This window comes from Scyliorhinus torazame, chromosome 1 (genome assembly GCF_047496885.1).
Source record: "Scyliorhinus torazame isolate Kashiwa2021f chromosome 1, sScyTor2.1, whole genome shotgun sequence".
Classification (NCBI taxonomy): Eukaryota; Metazoa; Chordata; class Chondrichthyes; order Carcharhiniformes; family Scyliorhinidae; genus Scyliorhinus; species Scyliorhinus torazame.
In genome coordinates this window covers 257419492-257436853 of record NC_092707.1, presented here as the reverse complement: position 1 = coordinate 257436853, position 17362 = coordinate 257419492, and the positions used below count along the sequence as shown (strand labels likewise).

Genomic DNA, 17362 nt, shown 5'->3' with positions numbered 1-17362 from the left:
AAGAGGACTTCCGGTTGCGGCTATGCCTAGGTAGGTCTCACGTTCGGCAGCTCCCACCGGGAACGGACTTTTGGGCTCTCTAGAGGGGCCCCAACGGCAATTGTTCGACGGCTTCCAGTGTGGGAAGGTGACAGCAAGGTCCCCCCGACATTATATGGATTGGACCAGGAGTGGAGAAAAAAGTGATCTTGGAGCAGCGAACAGTGAGAGGGAGAAAAAGCAAGATGGCTGCGGGTGGAGACCAAGCAGCATGGACGCAGTGGTCACAGGAGCAGCAGGGGTTTCTTAGACGTTGCTTTGAGGAGCTGAAAACCAAAATGCTGGCGCTAATGAAGGCGGCGATTGAGAAGCTTGTGGAGACCCAGAAAGCCCAAGGGATGGCGATCCGGGAGGTGCGGCAAAAAGCCTCGGAGAACGAGGACGAGATCTTGGGCCTGGCGGTGAAGGTGGAGGCGCACGAGGCGCTGCACAAGAGGTGGGCGGAAAGATTTGAGGACCTGGAGAATAGGTCGAGGAGGAAGAATCTTCGGATTCTGGGTCTCCCCGAAGGAGTGGAGGGGCCCGATGCTGGGGCATATGTGAGCACGATGCTCAATTCACTGATGGACGCGGGAGCCTTCCCGAGGCCTCTGGAGCGAGATGGGGCTCACCGGGTCCTAGCAAGGAGACCCAAGGCAAACGAGCCATCAAGGGCTGTAGTGGTGAGCTTTCACCGCTTTATGGACAGAGAATGTGTCCTGAGATGGGCCAAGAAAGAGCGGAGCAGCAGGTGGGAGAACACGGAGATCCGAATCTACCAGGACTGGGGTGCAGAGGTGGCTATGAAGAGAGCGGGTTTTAATCGGGCTAAGGCGGTGCTCCATCGAAAGGGGGTGAAGTTCGGTATGCCGCAGCCAGCGTGATTGTGGGTCACGTTCCAGGATCGGCACCACTATTTCGAAACGCCTGATGAGGCATGGAGTTTTATACAGACTGAAAAGTTGGACTCAAATTGAGGGTTTGTTGTGGGGGGATGTTTACTGTGTATATAGTGTTTATTATGTTTAGGGAATGTTCCTCTGGTTTGGGTGCTGGATGGGGATGGGTGAAGGGATTGGATGGGGAGACTGTGGGAGAGTGTGGGCGTCGGTGTTGGAGGGGCAGACCCCCATGAAGGAAGAGGGGGAGTGGAGGCCCGGGGATGGGGAATTGGGGTAAGGCCGCAAAAGGAGCTGCGCCAGAGGGGGCGGGGCCGGCTCAGGATAGAGCGGACTTTTTCCTGCGCTAGGGAAGCACGGGGGTGGGGGCCGGGGGGGGGGGGGGGGGAATGGGCGGTGCTGGAGAGGAGCGCACACTGACTGCGAGGGAGGGGGAGGGGGTATTCTCACACTGGAGGGGGTCAATGGAATGGCGGGAGAGGCCGGGGTCAGCAGGAGTAGGCTGACTTACGGGAGTGTTATGGGGGGAGCAAAAGGGCTAGATGTGGATCTAGCGAGGGGAGGGGGGGGTTGCTGCTGCATTGGCCAAAGGGGAGCTGGAAGTAGGAGAGGTGGCCGGGGCGGGGGTCCGCCATCTGGGGGACTGGCGGGTGCGGGAGGCGCGGGCACGTGGCTGGCCTAGAAAAGGAGCTGGCTAGTCGGCGGGGGGGGGGGGGGGGGGGGGGGGGGTGAGCAGCCCCCCAATCCGGCTGATAACTTGGAATGTGAGGGGCCTGAACGGGCCGGTCAAGAGGGTCCGGGTGATCGCGCACTTAAAGGGACTGAAGGCAGACGTGGTTATGCTCCAGGAGACACATTTGAAGGTGGCAGATCAGGTTAGGCTGAGAAAGGGATGGGTAGGGCAGGTCTTTCATTCAGGGCTGGATGCGAAGAACAGAGGGTTTGCAATACTGGTGGGGAAGCGGGTGTCGTTTGAGGCAATGAATATTGTAGTAGATAATGGAGATCGATATGTGATGGTGAGCGGTAGGTTGCAGGGGGTGCGGGTGGTACTGGTAAACGTATATGCCCCGAACTGGGATGATGCCGGATTTATGAAATGCATGCTGGGTCGGATTCCGGACCTGGAGGCAGGAAGCCTGATAATGGGGGGGGGGGGGGGGGGGGATTTCAACACGGTGCTGGACCCAGCACTGGACCGCTCTAGGTCCAGGACGGGTAAGAGGCCGGCTGCGGCCAAGGTGCTTAGGGGGTTTATGGACCAGATGGGGGGAGTGGATCCATGGAGGTTTGTCAGGCCCTAGGCCAGGGAATTTTCATTCTTTTCCCACGTCCATAGAGCCTACTCCCGGATAGATTTTTAAATTTTGAGTAGGGCGCTAATCCCGAAAGTGGAGGGAACGGAGTATTCGGCCAGAGCCATCTCAGACCATGCCCCGCACTGGGTGGAGCTGGAGTTAGGAGAAGAGAGGGACCAGCGCCCGCTGTGGTGTCTAGATGTGGGATTATTGGCGGATGAGGTGTGCGGGCGGGTGCGGGGGTGCATTGAAAGATATTTGGAGGCCAATGACAACGTGGCGATGCAGGTGGGGGTAGTCTGGGGAGAGTTAATCTCCATCAGGGCCCACAGGGAGAAGAGAGAGAACAGGTAGAGGGAGAGGTTGGTGGGGGAGATCTTAAGGGTGGGCAGGAGATATGTAGAGGCCCCCGAGGAGGGTCTACTCAGGGAGCGGCGGAACCTCCAGATGGAGTTCGACCCGTTGACCACAGAGAAACCAGAGGCACAGTGGAGGAAAGCGCAGGGGGGCGACGTATGAGTATGGGGAGAAGGCGAGTCGGATGCTGGCACACCAGCTTCGTAAGAGGGAGGCAGCGAGGGAGATAGGTGGAGTTAAGGTTAGTGGGGGGAATACGGTGCGGAGTGCGGTGAGAATAAACGAGGTATTTAGGGACTTCTATGGGGATCTGTACAGGTCTGAGCCCCCAGCGGGGATGCGACAATTTTTGGATCAGGAGGTGGCTGGTTTAGGGGTGTCAATTGGGCTGCAGGAGCTGGTTAAAGGATTGGGGAGCATGCAGGCGGGGAAGGCCCCGGGGCCAGATGGGTTCCCGGTCGAGTTTTACAGGAAATAGGCCCGTTGCTAGTGAGGACTTTCAATAAGGCAAGGGAGGGGGGAACCTTGCCCCCGACAATGTCCGGGGTGCTGATCTCTCTGATCCTGAAGTGGGACAAGGACCCACTGCAGTGTGGGTCGTATAGACCGATCTCGCTCCTCAATGTGGATGTTAAGTTGCTGGCAAAAATTCAGGCTACGAGAATTGAGGACTGTGTCCAGGGGGTGATTCATGAGGACCAGACAGGATTTGTAAAGGGCAGGCAGCTAAACACTAATTTGCGGAGGCTCCTCAATGTGATTATGATGCCCTCGGTGGAGGGAGAAGCGGAGGTAGTGGCAGCTATGGACGCGGAGAAGGCCTTTGACCGGGTGGAGTGAGAGTATCTTTGGGAAGTGTTGCGGAGGTTTGGGGAGGGGTTCATCGGCTGGGTCAGATTTGCTATATAGAGCCCCGGTGGCGAGTGTGGCTACGAATCGGCAGAGGTCGGAGTACTTTCGGCTGTACCGAGGGACGAGGCGGGGTGCCCCCTGTCAGGGAGCCTCTGGCCATGGCACTTGAGCCTCTGGCCATGGCACTAAGGGAGTCCAGGAAATGGAGGGGACTGGTCCGAGGGGGAGAGGAACATCGAGTGTCGCTGTATGCGGACGACCTGATGCTGTATGTGGCAGATCCAGTGGAGGGGATGGCGGAGGTCATGCGGATCTTAAGGGAGTTTGGGGACTTCTCGGGGTATAAGCTTAATGTAGGGAAAAGTGAGCTCTTTGTGGTGCATCCAGGGGACCAGGGAAGAGGGATAGACGACCTGCCGTTGAAGAGGGCGGAAAGGAGTTTTCGGTACTTAGGGATCCAGGTGGCTGGGAGTTGGGGGGCCCTGCACAAACTCAATTTGACGCGGTTGGTGGAGCAGATGGAGGATGATTTCAAAAGATGGGATGTGCTGCCACTCTCGCTAGCGGTCAGGGTGCAGTCAGTTAAAAATATGGTCCACCCGAGGTTTCTCTTTGTGTTCCAGTGCCTTCCCATTATGATTCCCAAGGCCTTTTTCAAACGGGTAGGTAGGAGTATCATGGGTTTCGTGTGGGCAAATAAGACCCCGAGGGTAAAGAGGGTGTTTCTGGAGCGTAGTAGGGACAGGGAGGGCTGGCTCTGCCGAATTTGTGCGACTATTATTGGGCAGCCAATGTGGCGATGATCCGTAAGTGGGTAATGGAGGGAGAGGAGGCGGCGTGGAAGAGGTTAGAGATGGCGTCCTGTGTGGGCACGAGCCTGAAGGCGCTGGCGACGGCACCGCTGCCGCTCTCGCCTACAAAGGTACACCACGAGTCCGGTGGTGGCGGCGACGTTGAAGATCTGGGGGCAGTGGAGACGACACAAGGGCGAGGTGGGAGCCTCGGTTTGGTCCCCGATTCGGGAGAACCATCGGTTCGTCCCGGGAAGGATTGATGGAGGATTTCGGAGCTGGTATCGGGCAGGGATTAGAAGAATGGGGGACCTGTTTATAGATGGGACGTTTGCGAGCCTGGGGGCGCTGGAGGAGATGTTTGGGGTACCCCCGGGAAATGCTTTCAGGTATATGCAAGTGAGGGCGTTTGTGAGGCGGCAGGTGAGGGAATTCCCGCTGCTCCCGGCACAGGGGACTCAGGACAGGGTGATTTCGGGTGTATGAGTTGGAGAAGGCAGGGTTTCGGCGATCTACCAGGAGCTGAAAGAAGAGGAGGAGGCCTCGGTAGAGGAGTTAAAGGGCAAGTGGGAGGAGGAGCTTGGGGAGGAGATAGATGAGAGTCTGTGGGCTGATGCCCTGAGTAGGGATAATTCTTCCTCCTCTTGCGCCAGGCTCAGCCTAATACAATTCAAGGTTATTCACAGAGCGCATATGACAGGGCCGAGGTTGAGTAGGTTCTTTGGGGTGGAGGATAGATGTGGGAGGTGCTCGGGAAGCCAGGCGAATCACGTCCACATGTTCTGGTCGTGCCCGGCATTGGATGGGTTTTGGAGAGGTTTTGCGAGGACTATGTCCAAGGTGGTGAAAGTCCAGGTCAAGCCGAGTTGGGGGTTGGCACTATTTGGGGTAACGGACGAGCTGGGAGTGCAGGAGGTGAAAGAGGCCGGTATCCTGGCCTTTGCTTCCCTGGTAGCCCGGCGGAGGATCTTGCTATTATGGAAGGACGCGAAGCCCCCCAGTGTGGAAGCCTGGATAAATTACATGGCAGGGTTCATTAAGCTGGAGAGGATAAAGTTTGCCTTATGAGGGTCTGTGCAGGGGTTCTTCAGGCGGTGGCAACCGTTCCTAGACTATCTCGCGGAGCGTTAGGAGGTCAGTAGCAGCAGCAACCCAAGGGTGGAGGGGGGGGGGGGGAAGAGAGAGAGAGAGGATGGGTGGGGGGGTCTCTTTCAGGGGGGAATTCGGGTGGGTGAGGGAAGGGGCTTCCCTACGGGTATCTTTGAATGTCATATGGGGGGGTTACTGTATACGGGGAAACCCAATGTAAAAGTTTTGTATAATTTTTGACTGTTGTGTTTGTGTTTCTTTCTTTATGTTATTGGGGGGGGGAGGTTTGTTAAAAATGTTGTTGGAAAATTTGAATAAACACATAAAAAAAAAAAAAATATGGCAGAAGAACATTGTTCAAGACTCATGCAAGTAATGACGAGAATTGACTCGCATGGCCTGAAATTAAACAAAGACAAATGCCAATTTGGCATAGAGAAATTGAAGTTTGTAGATGTAATTTCGAAAGACTGTGTGTAACCAGATTGAGATAAAGTAAATGTAATTGGTGAAATGCCAATTCCAAAAGATAAAAAAAGGCATTCTAAGGGTGCTTGGTGACATGACTTGGTAAATGTATTCCCAATTTACCGACCAGAACAACAGCCTTAAGAAACCGCATAAAGAGTGTTTCCTTTTTGTGGACGTCTCAGCATGAAGCTGAATTGAAGGACATGAAGTCGTGATTGACAGCAGCCCGTGTTAGCATTCTTTGATTCGACCAAAGAAACTAAGATCTTCACTGATGCCAGTCAGAATGGAATTGGAACTGTACTACTTCAGAAATCCGAGGGTGATCTCTGATCATAGCTAGGGGTAGAGAAAAAATCGACTTAATACGAGGTAGGTCCATTCAAAGGTCTGACGGAAGCAGGGAAGAAGCTTTGCTTGAGTTGGTTGGTACGCGACCTCCAACTTTTGTATTTTTTTCCTGATGGAAGAAGGTGGATGAGAGTATGTCCGGGTGCCTGGGGTCCTTAATTATGCTGGCTGCTTTTCCAAGGCAACGGGAATTGTAGACGTCACCACGTCTATAAAAAATGCTGATGAAACTTCATAGATATGACTTTACATTGTCATATACGCCAGGCAAGAATCCTGTCTTGGCAGATGCTCGGTCACCTGCCACTGTCCACACTGATGAGACAACATCAGGGGTAATCTTAAATGTGGAAGCTCAAGCCAAGTTCATAGCAGATTATTGCTGGTCCTTGTCATCAATTTCCAAGACTCCAGCTCCTCGGCGGAGACGCGTTTGGTTACCTCGGCATGCTACCAGTAATACGTGAAGAAACAACAAAAGATGGAATCCTTCAGCGTGTGATGAAACGCTTGGCGGAAGGATGGCCCAATGGAAGCTACAATAGTTTCAGGAGCGTGAAAGATGACCTCACTGTCATAAATGGTTTTCGACTAAAACATGATAGAATTGTCATTCCCTCATCCATGAGAAGATGAATTCTAGCTCGTATCCATGAAGGACACCAGGGCAATGAAAAATGCAAAAGACATGCACGGCAATCAGTCTATTGGCCAGGCATAAACAAGGATGTGGAAAACGTTATGCAACACTGTGATGCATGTCAGATGCATCAGTCGTCACAACAGAAAGAGACATTGATGTCTAGTGAAATCATCACTATCCCATGGTACAAAGGCAGAATGGACTTATTGTAGACATGATCGACTACTATTCAAACAATCCAGAAGTAGTTACTCTCACAGATTTGACTGCTCAATCAGTCATTCGAGCCACAAAATCAATTTTTGCAAGACATGGAAAACCCCTGACGGTAATGGTCCATGTTTTAGTTGTTGGGACTGGTCTTTGTTTGCCAAATGCTAGAACCTCCAACACATTACATCAAGTCCATTGTTCCCACAGTCAAATGGAAAAGCAGAGAAAGGTATTGGAGTCATCAAAAAGCTATTCCATAAGGCATATGGCGGCCAGCAAGATTTTCTTTGGCATTGTTGAGTACCGAACCACGCCTCTGATAACAGGTTTATCGCCAGCAAGGCTTCCGGTGCTGGCCACGGTGTGAGTGGTCACACACAGGGCAGCTCCTGCTTGAAGACACAAAAAGGAGCTCTTTTTACCCGATTTTGGATGGAATTTTGATGAAAAGGCGTAGGTGAAGACTGGAGGAATAGTTTCCCCCGGGAGTGGCATGTCCGCTGGTTACCAAACCCGGCAAAGACAGTGAGAGACCAGGCTAAAGAGCTGGAGGAAACCTGTGCTGCAGCAGCCAGTGTAAGGATGGCTGCGGGGGAAGGGCTGATGCAAGCTGGAAGGCCCCAGCTGGAGCAGTCGATGGCTTTTATTAAGGAGGAATTCCGGCAGCAGAGGAAGGAAATGCGGGAGGACTGCTCGAAGGAGCTGTGGTACCCCTGAAGAGTTCTCTGGAACGGGTGGAGAAGTGTTTGCAGTGGTCGCAGAATCAGGAGATCGAAGGAGTGATCTCGGACCACAGCGATCGGTGTGGAGGCTCTGGAGGCAGAGGTGGGGCTCCTAGGGGACCTCTATAAAATGTTGAAGGCAAAGGTGGAGGAGCAGGAGAATACCTCGAGAAGGCAGAACCTGCAAATAGTGGGCCTGCGTGAAGGAGTGGAAGGTGTGAGTGCTTTGAGTGCGTCCTGAAGATGTTGTGGCTAGTGTGGAAACATGCGAAGCTCCCCAGTGTGGAAGCCTGGATAAATGACATGGCAGGGTTTATCAAGTCGGAGAGGATAAAGTTTGCCTTGAGAGGGTCTGCACAGGGGTTCTACAGGCAGTGGCAACCGTTCCTAGACTATCTCGCGGAGCGTTAGATGAAGTTTGGTCAGCAGCAGCAGCAACCCAGGGAGGGGGATATCTTTCTTTTGGGGGGGGGGGGGGGGGGGGGGGGGGGGGGAAGAGAAAGAGGGAGGGATGGGGAAGGTTTTTTTTCTGGGGGGCATCTGAGCAAGAAAATACATGAATGATCTGGAAAACTGATATGTACAGGAGGAATCTAATGTACAAAGTTCTGTATCATATTGACTTGCCATGTTCATGTCTTGCTATGCGAGCTTTCTTTTCTTTTTGCTACGGGCAGGGGGGGGGGGGTTTGTTTGTATGGTTGAAAATTTTGTTAAAAAATTGTTAATAAACATATTTTAAAAAAAAAGATGCTGGTGGCAGAAGGTGCACTGGATAACGAGCCTGAAGTGGACCCAGCACATAGCTCCCTGAGGCAGAAACCTCGAGCTGGGGAGCCACCGCGGGCGGTGATCGTGAGATTCCACAATTCTGTGGAGAAAGAGGTTTTGCGTTGGGCCAGGAAGAAGCGTACCTGCGACTGGGAGGGGAATAAGGTCCGAATTTATCAGGTCATCTGAGCTGAGGTGGCGAAGCGGCGGGCAGGCTTCACCAAGGCCAAGGCGGTGCTGTACCAGCGCCAGATCAGGTTCGGGGTGCTCTACCCGGCGAGATTATGGGTGACATTCGGAGGCCGGGAGTATTATTTTGAGACCCCAGAAACGGCAGAAGACTTTATTAAGGAGCATAAACTGGGGGAGAACTGAGCGGACAATGCTTGGGAACTGGGGTACTGGCACTGTGCAATGGTTGGGAGCATGTTTGAAGTGGGGGTAGGGATTGGGGAATTTTTGTCTTTTTTGGGTGGGGGGAGGGGTTTGCTGTTTACTGTTGGGATTGTAGGAGTAAAACGTTTATGTGGGGTTGGATATTCCTATCTCCCTCTCCTGTTTTATGGAACTGTTTGTGTTTAATATTTGTTTGTTTGCTTTTGGAAAAGGATGCCTGGAGTTCAGAAGTCTTTGTTTGGGTGGGGGAGGGCAAGGTCAGCAGGGAGCCTTCCTCCTTCAGCTGAGGGGTGGGGGGAGGGGAGGTCATTGGTAGGTGCCTTTGGGTGGGGACTGCCGCGCTAGCAGGTGACGCTGCTGGACGGAAATGAGGTGGTGGGGGATAAGGTCGAGAGGGGTGGCCAGGAGGGGAGGTTTTCGCGACATGGCAGGGGTTGAAAGATGACATGGTCATGGGCAGAGATGGAGGCCATCTGGGATGGGCTAGGTGGAATTAAGTGGGCGGGAGTTAAGTGGGGAAGATGACAAACTGTAGAGGGAATTAGAGGCATAAGTCTCCAGTAAGGCTGGTAACGTGGAATGTCCGGGGATTGAATGGCCCGGTTAAAAGGTCAAGCGTGTTCACGCACTTCAGGAACTTGAAAGTGGGGTTGGTCTTTCTGCAGGAGACGCACCTCCGTGCGAAGGACCAGGTTAGGTTAAGGAACGAGTGGGTCGGGCAGGTTTTCCACTCGGGGTTTGATTCAAAATCAAGGGGAGTGGCGATTTTAATGAGCAAAAAATGGGATTTGTGAGTGTGAAGGAGGTGAGGGATCCAGGTTGGAGATATGTGATTGTGAGTGGGGTATTGGAAGGGGCACCGGTGGTGTTGGTAAATGTGTATGCCCCAAATTGGGATGATGTGGGTTTTATGAGGGGGTTGCTGGCAGTGATCCCGGATTTGGCCACGCACCAGTTGATCACGGGAGATTTTAACTGTGTCCTAGGGCCGAGGGTGGAGCTCCAGGTCGATGGATAGGGTGCGAATGGCAAGGGAGCGGGTTTATGGAGAGAATGGGTATGGTGGATCCATGGCGCTTTCAGAACCTAGGTGGGAGTATTCCTTCTTTTCACATGCCTATAAGGTGTAATCGAGGATCAATTACTTTGTAGTCAGACAGGAGATTTTGGTTGGGGTGGAGGGGACCGAGTAGGCAGGAATGGTCATCTCAGACCATGTGCCCCACTGGCTGGAGATTCAGTTTAGATCGGGACGAGAGCAGAGGCCGGGGTGGAGGTTTGACTCTGGGTTGTTGACGAATGGAAGTTTTTGTCATAAGGTGCGGGCAACGATTAAGGAGTATGTGGAGTTGAATAAGAATGGGGAGGTGTCGGAGGCCATTTTTTGTGAAGTACTGAAGGCATTGGTCCGGTTGGGAAATTATTTCATTTAAGGCTCGTGCGGATAGGGAAAGGAGGGAGGACCATGACCGTCTAGTGAGCGAGATAGTGGAAGTGGACAGGGAATATTCGAGGGTGCCCACCGCGGAGGGACTGGCGAGAGGGAAAAGTTGCAGGGGCAGTTTGACAGGCTGACAACGAGGAGAGCAGTAGGGCAACTGCATAGGGCAAGAGGGGTGCAATACGAGTATGGGGAGAAGGCCTAGCTTCACTCTCTCCCTCACCAGCCACGGCGCTAGTTTCACGATTTTTAAAAGCACAAGTGAGCCTCACCATCCTCCCCAGTGAAGGAGGAGAATCACGGAGGCCCCGAAGGTCGGGCCCAGTATTGATATGCCAATGCCGTTTACTATACGTACATTCTAGAACACATTACACCGCTGTCGAGGCGATGGAGAATTGCGATTTAGAGTGAAACCGGCACCCAACATAATTTTGGCGTCGGAACTGATTCTCCACCCAATTATTTTTCCCGATCCTGGCCAACAGAGAATCAATCCTGCCCATTCTGTTCCAGTCCTAAAGTCAAACCGTAGTCAATCTGTTCCAGTCCTAAAGTCAAACAGGAGTTATTCTGTTCCAGTACTAAAGTCAAACTGGAGTCACTCTGTTCTGGTCCTAAAGTCAAACTGAAGTCAACCTGTTCCAGTCCTAAAGTCAATCCGGAGTCAATCTGTATGATGAAGTGGAGTATTATTTAGATATCCAGGTCTTACTGAATGATGATGTGGGGTATATTACTGAATGATATACAAGGAAAAGTGGCTTGTGGTGAGAGCTATGCAGGTGATCCAAGATTAAGTTACAAATAACTTACATTTATTTAATGCCTTTAACCCAGCTTTTGTGTGCATGTGTGGGGAGGTATATTTTAAAATTCTTCTCTCAGGGCTGTTGAGCAAATTTTAGAAAGAGTTTTGCACAGCATTAAACATGAATTTTACAAACCAGGTAAAGATGGCAGATTTCTTTTCCTAAAAGGACATTAGTGAACCAGATGGGGTTTTAAAACAATCGGCAATGGTTTCATGGTCATCCTTAGACTTTTGATTCCAGATGTTTATTGCATCCAAATTTCACAATCTGCCATGGTGGGACTCGAATCTGGGTACCCGGAGCATTACCTAGGCCTCTGGATTACTAGCCCGGTGACAGTACTACTATACCACTGAGGTTACAATCAGATCAGTCATGATCTTATTGAATGGTGGAGCAGGCTTGAAGGGCTTTATGGCCTACTCCATAAAGTGAGTCTGGGAATTAATAATGGAAAATAAGGAGGTGGCAGATGAACTGAACAAATACTTTGCATCGGTCTTTAATACAGAGGATACAAGTAATATCCCAGAAATGGCCGTAAATCGGGAAATGGAGGAACTCGAAAATTACAATTACCAGTGAAGTCATACTTGAGAAAATTATTGGAGCCACAGGCTGACTACATCCTAGGGTCTCAAAAGAAGTGGCTAGTGACATAGTTGATGCATGGGGTTTAATTTTCCAAAATTCCCTTTATTCGGGGAAGGTTCCAGTTGCAATGAAAATAGTTGAATGCAATTCCTTTATTCAAAAAGGGAGACAGACAGAAAGCAGAAAATGACAAGCCAGTGATTGGGAAACTGTTAGAAGCCATTACTTTCTTTGCCGCCACCCCCCCTCCACTTTTTTTGATTTTTAAAATTTAAGTGCCTAATTCTTTATTTTTTTCCCAAATAAGGGGTAATTTAGTGTGGCCAATCCACCTACCCTGGACATCTTTGGTTGTGGGGATGAGACTCACACAGACACGGGGAGAATGTGCAAACTCCACACTGACAGTGACCCGGGATCGTACCAGAGTCGTTGGCACCATGAGGAAGCAGTGCTAACCCACTGCGCCACCGTGCTGCCCTTTAGGGTGTTCTATTCTTTGGATGTGACATTAAACCAAGTTAGAAGCCATTATAATAGATATTATAGCAAGGCTATTTTCAGCTCAGAAAATCCAGGGTAATCAGGCAGGAAAATAATGTTTAACAAATTCATTAGAGTTCTTTGAAGGAGTCACATCTGCGGTGGATAGGGGAGAACCAGTGAATTTACTGCATTTGGATTTTGGGAAGGCATTTGATAAGGTACCACACCAAAGGTTATTACAAAAAAAGAAAACCTCTGTAGGGGGTAAAATATTGACAGGAATAGAAGATTGGTTAACTATCAAGAAACAAGAGGATAGGCACAAATAGGTATTTGTCTGGTTGGCAAGATGTAACGAGTGGTGTACTACAAGGATCAGTGCTGGGGCCTCAATGGTTTAAAAATTATATACATGACTTGGATGGAGGCACCAAAGGATGATACAAGTTAGTAGAATAGCAAAATGGGAAGAGTACACAAGGAGACAAAAAGGGATATAGATAAGTTCAGTGAATTGGAAAAGACATGGTAAATGGAGTGTAATGTGGGAAATTGTGAAACTGCGGTGCTCTGAGGTGCAGAGGAATCTAGGGGTCCTAGAGCATGGATGACAAAAGGCTAGTATGCAGGTGTGACAAGTAATTAGGAAAGCTACTATAATGTTGTAATTTATTCTGAGGAAATTAAATACAAAAGTTGGAGGTTATTCTTCAGTTATACAGATCTCTAGTGAGACCACATCTGGAATACGGTGTACAATATTGGCCACCTTATTTAAGGAAGGATGTAAATGCATTGGAAGCAGTTCAAAGAAGGTTTACTAAAATAATGCCTTTATTGGGTGGTTGAGGAACGGTTGGACAGGCCAGACGTATCCGCTGGGAGTTTAGATGAAACATAAGATCTTGGAAAGGATCGACATGGAGAGGATGTTTCCATTTGCCGGAAAAATAGTACTATGGGCAATTTAAAAAAAAATAAGGGGCCATCCAAAAAAACATTTGAGGGTTGAGTGTCTTTGGAACTCTCTTCCTCAAAAGGCAGCAGACGCTGAATATTTTTAAGGCAGAGGTAGACTGAATCCTGATGAGCAAGGGAGTGAAAGGTTAATAGGGGTAGATGGGAATGTGGAGTTGAGGTTACAATCACATCAGCCATGATGTTATTGAACGGTGGAGCAGGCTTGAAGGGCTTTATGGCCTACTCCTAGTTTGTATGTTTGGCAAACAAACACGTGTTCACTGGGGCGGTGGCGCAGTGGTCAGCACTAATGCCTCACGGCACTGAGGACCTGGGTTCAATGCCAGCCCTGGGTCACTGTTCATGTGGAGTTTCCACATTCTGCCCGTGTCTGCGTGGGTCTACCCCCACAACCCAAAGATGTGCAAAGAAGGTGGTTTGGCTACGCGAAATTGGCCCTTAATTGGGAAAAAAATTGAATTGTGTACTCTAAATTAATCAAAAACACGTGCTCATTGGCAAGTTAATGTCAGTATTAATTGTATAAGGTGGTATATTTTGCTGGAGAAATAAGGCCACATACTCCTTGGATAGTAAATGTCTAAATGGAGTAGGAGAGTGAAGGGGTCTAGGGTCCAAATTATTAGATAGAGCAACACAGGTTATGCTACTCTAAGAATGTGCACAATTGAACGTTCTACTCCTATACAGTAAGAAAGTCATGAGAAAATCAGTAAATAAGCTTGGTTAGACCACACTTGAAAGTATTGTGCAGAGTTTTGGCCTCTACATCATAAGGAGGGTATAGAGGCACCGAAAGAAAAACTGTAGTTACGAGGCACCTTTCAATGACAGGACATCCCAAAGTGCACTTTTGCCAATGAAGTACTTCTGATGTGTCATGTCAGAAATACAGCAGCCAACATGAGGGCTGCAACATTCCATAAATAATAACATGACAACATCTGGATAATCCATTCTTTTGACATTGACAGGACTTTTTAAAAATTGTGCCATGGGATCCTTACTGTCCACCCAAGAGGTCAGAAAGGGCCTTGGTTTAGATCTCATCGGATAGATGACACTTCTGACAGTGCAACACTCCCCCAGTACTGCGCATGAATGGCAGGTTTGAATTTTGTGCTGAACCCCAAGAGTGGGACTTGAACCCATAACCTGATTCAGAGGCAATGATGTTACCAACTGCAGCACACACTTGCTGAGATACAAGGTCAGACCAAAACAATAGTCACATGACTTTTATTAGCTTGCAAACATGGAATGCAAAAAAGAATAGAAAAACAGATACCTTAGTAATCACTGTTATATGGCCAGACAACAAAAATGTAAACATTCACAAAGTAATAATTTTAAAAAAAAATTTGGAGTACCCAATACATTTTTTCCAATTAAGGGGCAATTTAGCATGGCCAATCCACCTACCCTGCATACCTTTGGGTTGTGGGGGCGAAACCCACGCAAACATGGGGAGAATGTGCAAACCCCACACGGACAGTGACCTGGGGCCAGGATCCAACCTGGGACCTCGGCGCCATGAGGCAGCAATGCTAACCACTGTGCCGCTCACAACAATGTAATAATTGAGCTCATATCAAAGACCCACACCACCTGAGAGAGTAAGATCCACCTAATTTATCACAAAATTCATGAACGTCCTTCACAGAACCCTCTCTTCATTTTTAGTGCACTCCAGCACCTGAAAGATGTTCAACAGAAGGCACTTCCACATGAGGGAACAAATGTGACAGATGCAGTCACTGCTCCAGAAGGCAGTCATGAGGGATAAAGAAATGCATGAAAAGGTACCAGGAAAAATTTAAATGTACTGCTTCAGGAAAAGGCAGGAAAGGGGTTATACCAACATGAGAATAATTCTTCCTTCAGGTATTCCGCTATAATCACCTGTAAAAATAGTAGAATTTGAAATCATCCTTAATTTGTTTTATAATTTAAGGACTCAAGGATAATATTCATGAGATGCAGGCCTAATAAAGTCAAAACCAAACCCATAAAGGCGGTTTTGCACAGATTCTTTGCAATGGACAAGTATTTCAGTGCTGCTCAAGTCATGTCATTTTTAGTTCGACTCAGGTTTAGAAATGTGATATTTTGGAAGGGTCAGGGTAACTCACATAGAAAATCAGATTGATCTACCCATTACCTCATGGACACCTGTAGGACCTTCTTGTGTGTAAGATGGCTGCCACATCAGCTGCTGCCCTTCAAGGCAACTTTGACACAACATGGGTTGTTACGTTTGGCAGATGTGATAAGGTGCTGTGTACACATTTCCATTCCATACATCTCAATAAACAATACCAAAATATGAAAAAGTACAAAGCTTTTCAGATTACAATGCAACATTTTAGGCAAACATGTCTAACTGTATTTGTAAAATTTAAATACTTAAACAACGGAAAAGAATTGCATAAAATTCAATAGTATGGTTCAAAATTTGAATTTAACCTATCAAAAAGCATAAAAATGGATCAATTGAGGGAACCAAGAGGCACGTGAACAGGTTGTTCTCCCCAGAATATCTCAGGAGAGGTCAAGGCTACCTCGACTCTATTGTCTTCCACAGTTTCTTTAATCGGCAAATGGAAATTACGTTCAAGTCATGAAACAGGATAGGATATTTCTGGGAAATCTGAAACACACAAAGAAAACAATGTTATCAGGTACAATTTCATGAGCTTTTAAAAATAACATTCCGCTCCTCTTTTTGTGTCTAATGGGACATGTAGCATCCTATTCTTCCACTGCATTCTGGATTGCTTCTGTAACAAAGACTTGGTTTGATGGGCGTGGTGGAAAGAATAAAAATAACTTGCATTTATATGGCACCTTTAACCAGCAAAGCATGGGGATGTCATCTGACAGATTGTTGGCACTGAGCAACAGAAAGAGATATTAGGACAGGTGACTAAAAACAGAGATTTGAAGGTGTGTCTTAAAGCAGAAAGAGGAAGAGACACTGAAGTTCAGGGATGGCATTCCAGAACTTAGGGATGAGACAGCTGATGGCACAGCCCTTACCCAGTATGGTCTATAGGTTACTCCAGTCTCACATCAATTCTCTTGGATTAGCTTTAAACACTCAGAAGAGGGCATACTGCATCCTCTGGCCAGTTGGCATACCAGCGCAGCATTTTCATTAGTTGCACTTGGACAAGTGCAAACCAACTCAACTTCATGGGCATGCCAATCGGCAGAGCCAAGCAGCTGAGTCCATTGGGAGACACCCGCTTTGTGGGGCTGGCCTTTTAGGTGCGTGCATTTATCTCTCAACCCACATTTTCCACCCTGTTCCTCTACTTTGACACAGATAGTGGTATATATTGTGCTCTTCATTTAAAAATGTCTGCACTATTCACTTCCACCATGCTGTGGCGGTCAAGAAAAAACTGACTTGCATTTCCATAGCATCTTTAATGACCCTGGGATAACAATGAAGTACTTGGGAAATGTAGTCACTGATACAATGCAGATAACGTGGCAGGCAATTTGAGTACATGATCCCATAAATGGCAAAGATAAATGATCAGATATTCTAGTTTAGGTGTTGGTTCAAGGATATACCTTTGCCAGGAAACAGACGGGAACTCCATGTTCTTCTTCGGATGGTGTCGAGGTCTCGGTTTAAATGGCTTAACCAGAAGCCGGTGTTGTCAACATTGCAGGAAGCTGTTTATTTTAAGTCTTGCATTACACAGTATTGCCTCATTTTGCATTGATAGAAATTAGTATTTGTCATAACCGTTTCATCTTGCTAAACCAGAATGACTGCAATGGAGTGCCAGTGTGGATTTTGCGCTCATGTCTTTGGAGTAGGGCTTCAAACCCAAGGTGAGAGTATTACCACTGAGCCGAGGCTGAATGCTTCATTAAAACCACCACCAGGTAAGAGCAGGATTGAATTCCTCACCTCAAGTTGATAATGCATTCTGCGATGCACCACCAGTTCGATGATTTTCTTTTTTTTTTTTTAAATAGAGTACCAAATTATTCTTTCCCCCCCCCAATTAAGGGGCAATTTAGCGTGGCTAATTCACCTACCCTGCACATCATTTTTGGGTTGTGGGGGTGAGATCCACGCAGACACGGGGAGAATGTGCAAACTCCACACGGACAGTGACCTGGGATCGAACCCGGGCCCTTGGCGCTGAGGCAG

At 48.7% G+C, this 17362-nt stretch overlaps 1 protein-coding gene across 1 annotated transcript in view; it reads right to left on the bottom strand.

Moving 5' to 3' along the window:
• Positions 1-14399: 14399 nt before the first annotated feature.
• mthfd1l (methylenetetrahydrofolate dehydrogenase (NADP+ dependent) 1 like) overlaps positions 14400-17362 on the bottom strand; it is a 316218-nt gene continuing 313255 nt past the window's right edge. The window contains exon 28 of the mRNA XM_072504179.1: positions 14400-15838. The gene's annotated coding sequence lies outside the window, so the exon portion shown is untranslated. The remainder of the gene's footprint in view (positions 15839-17362) is intronic.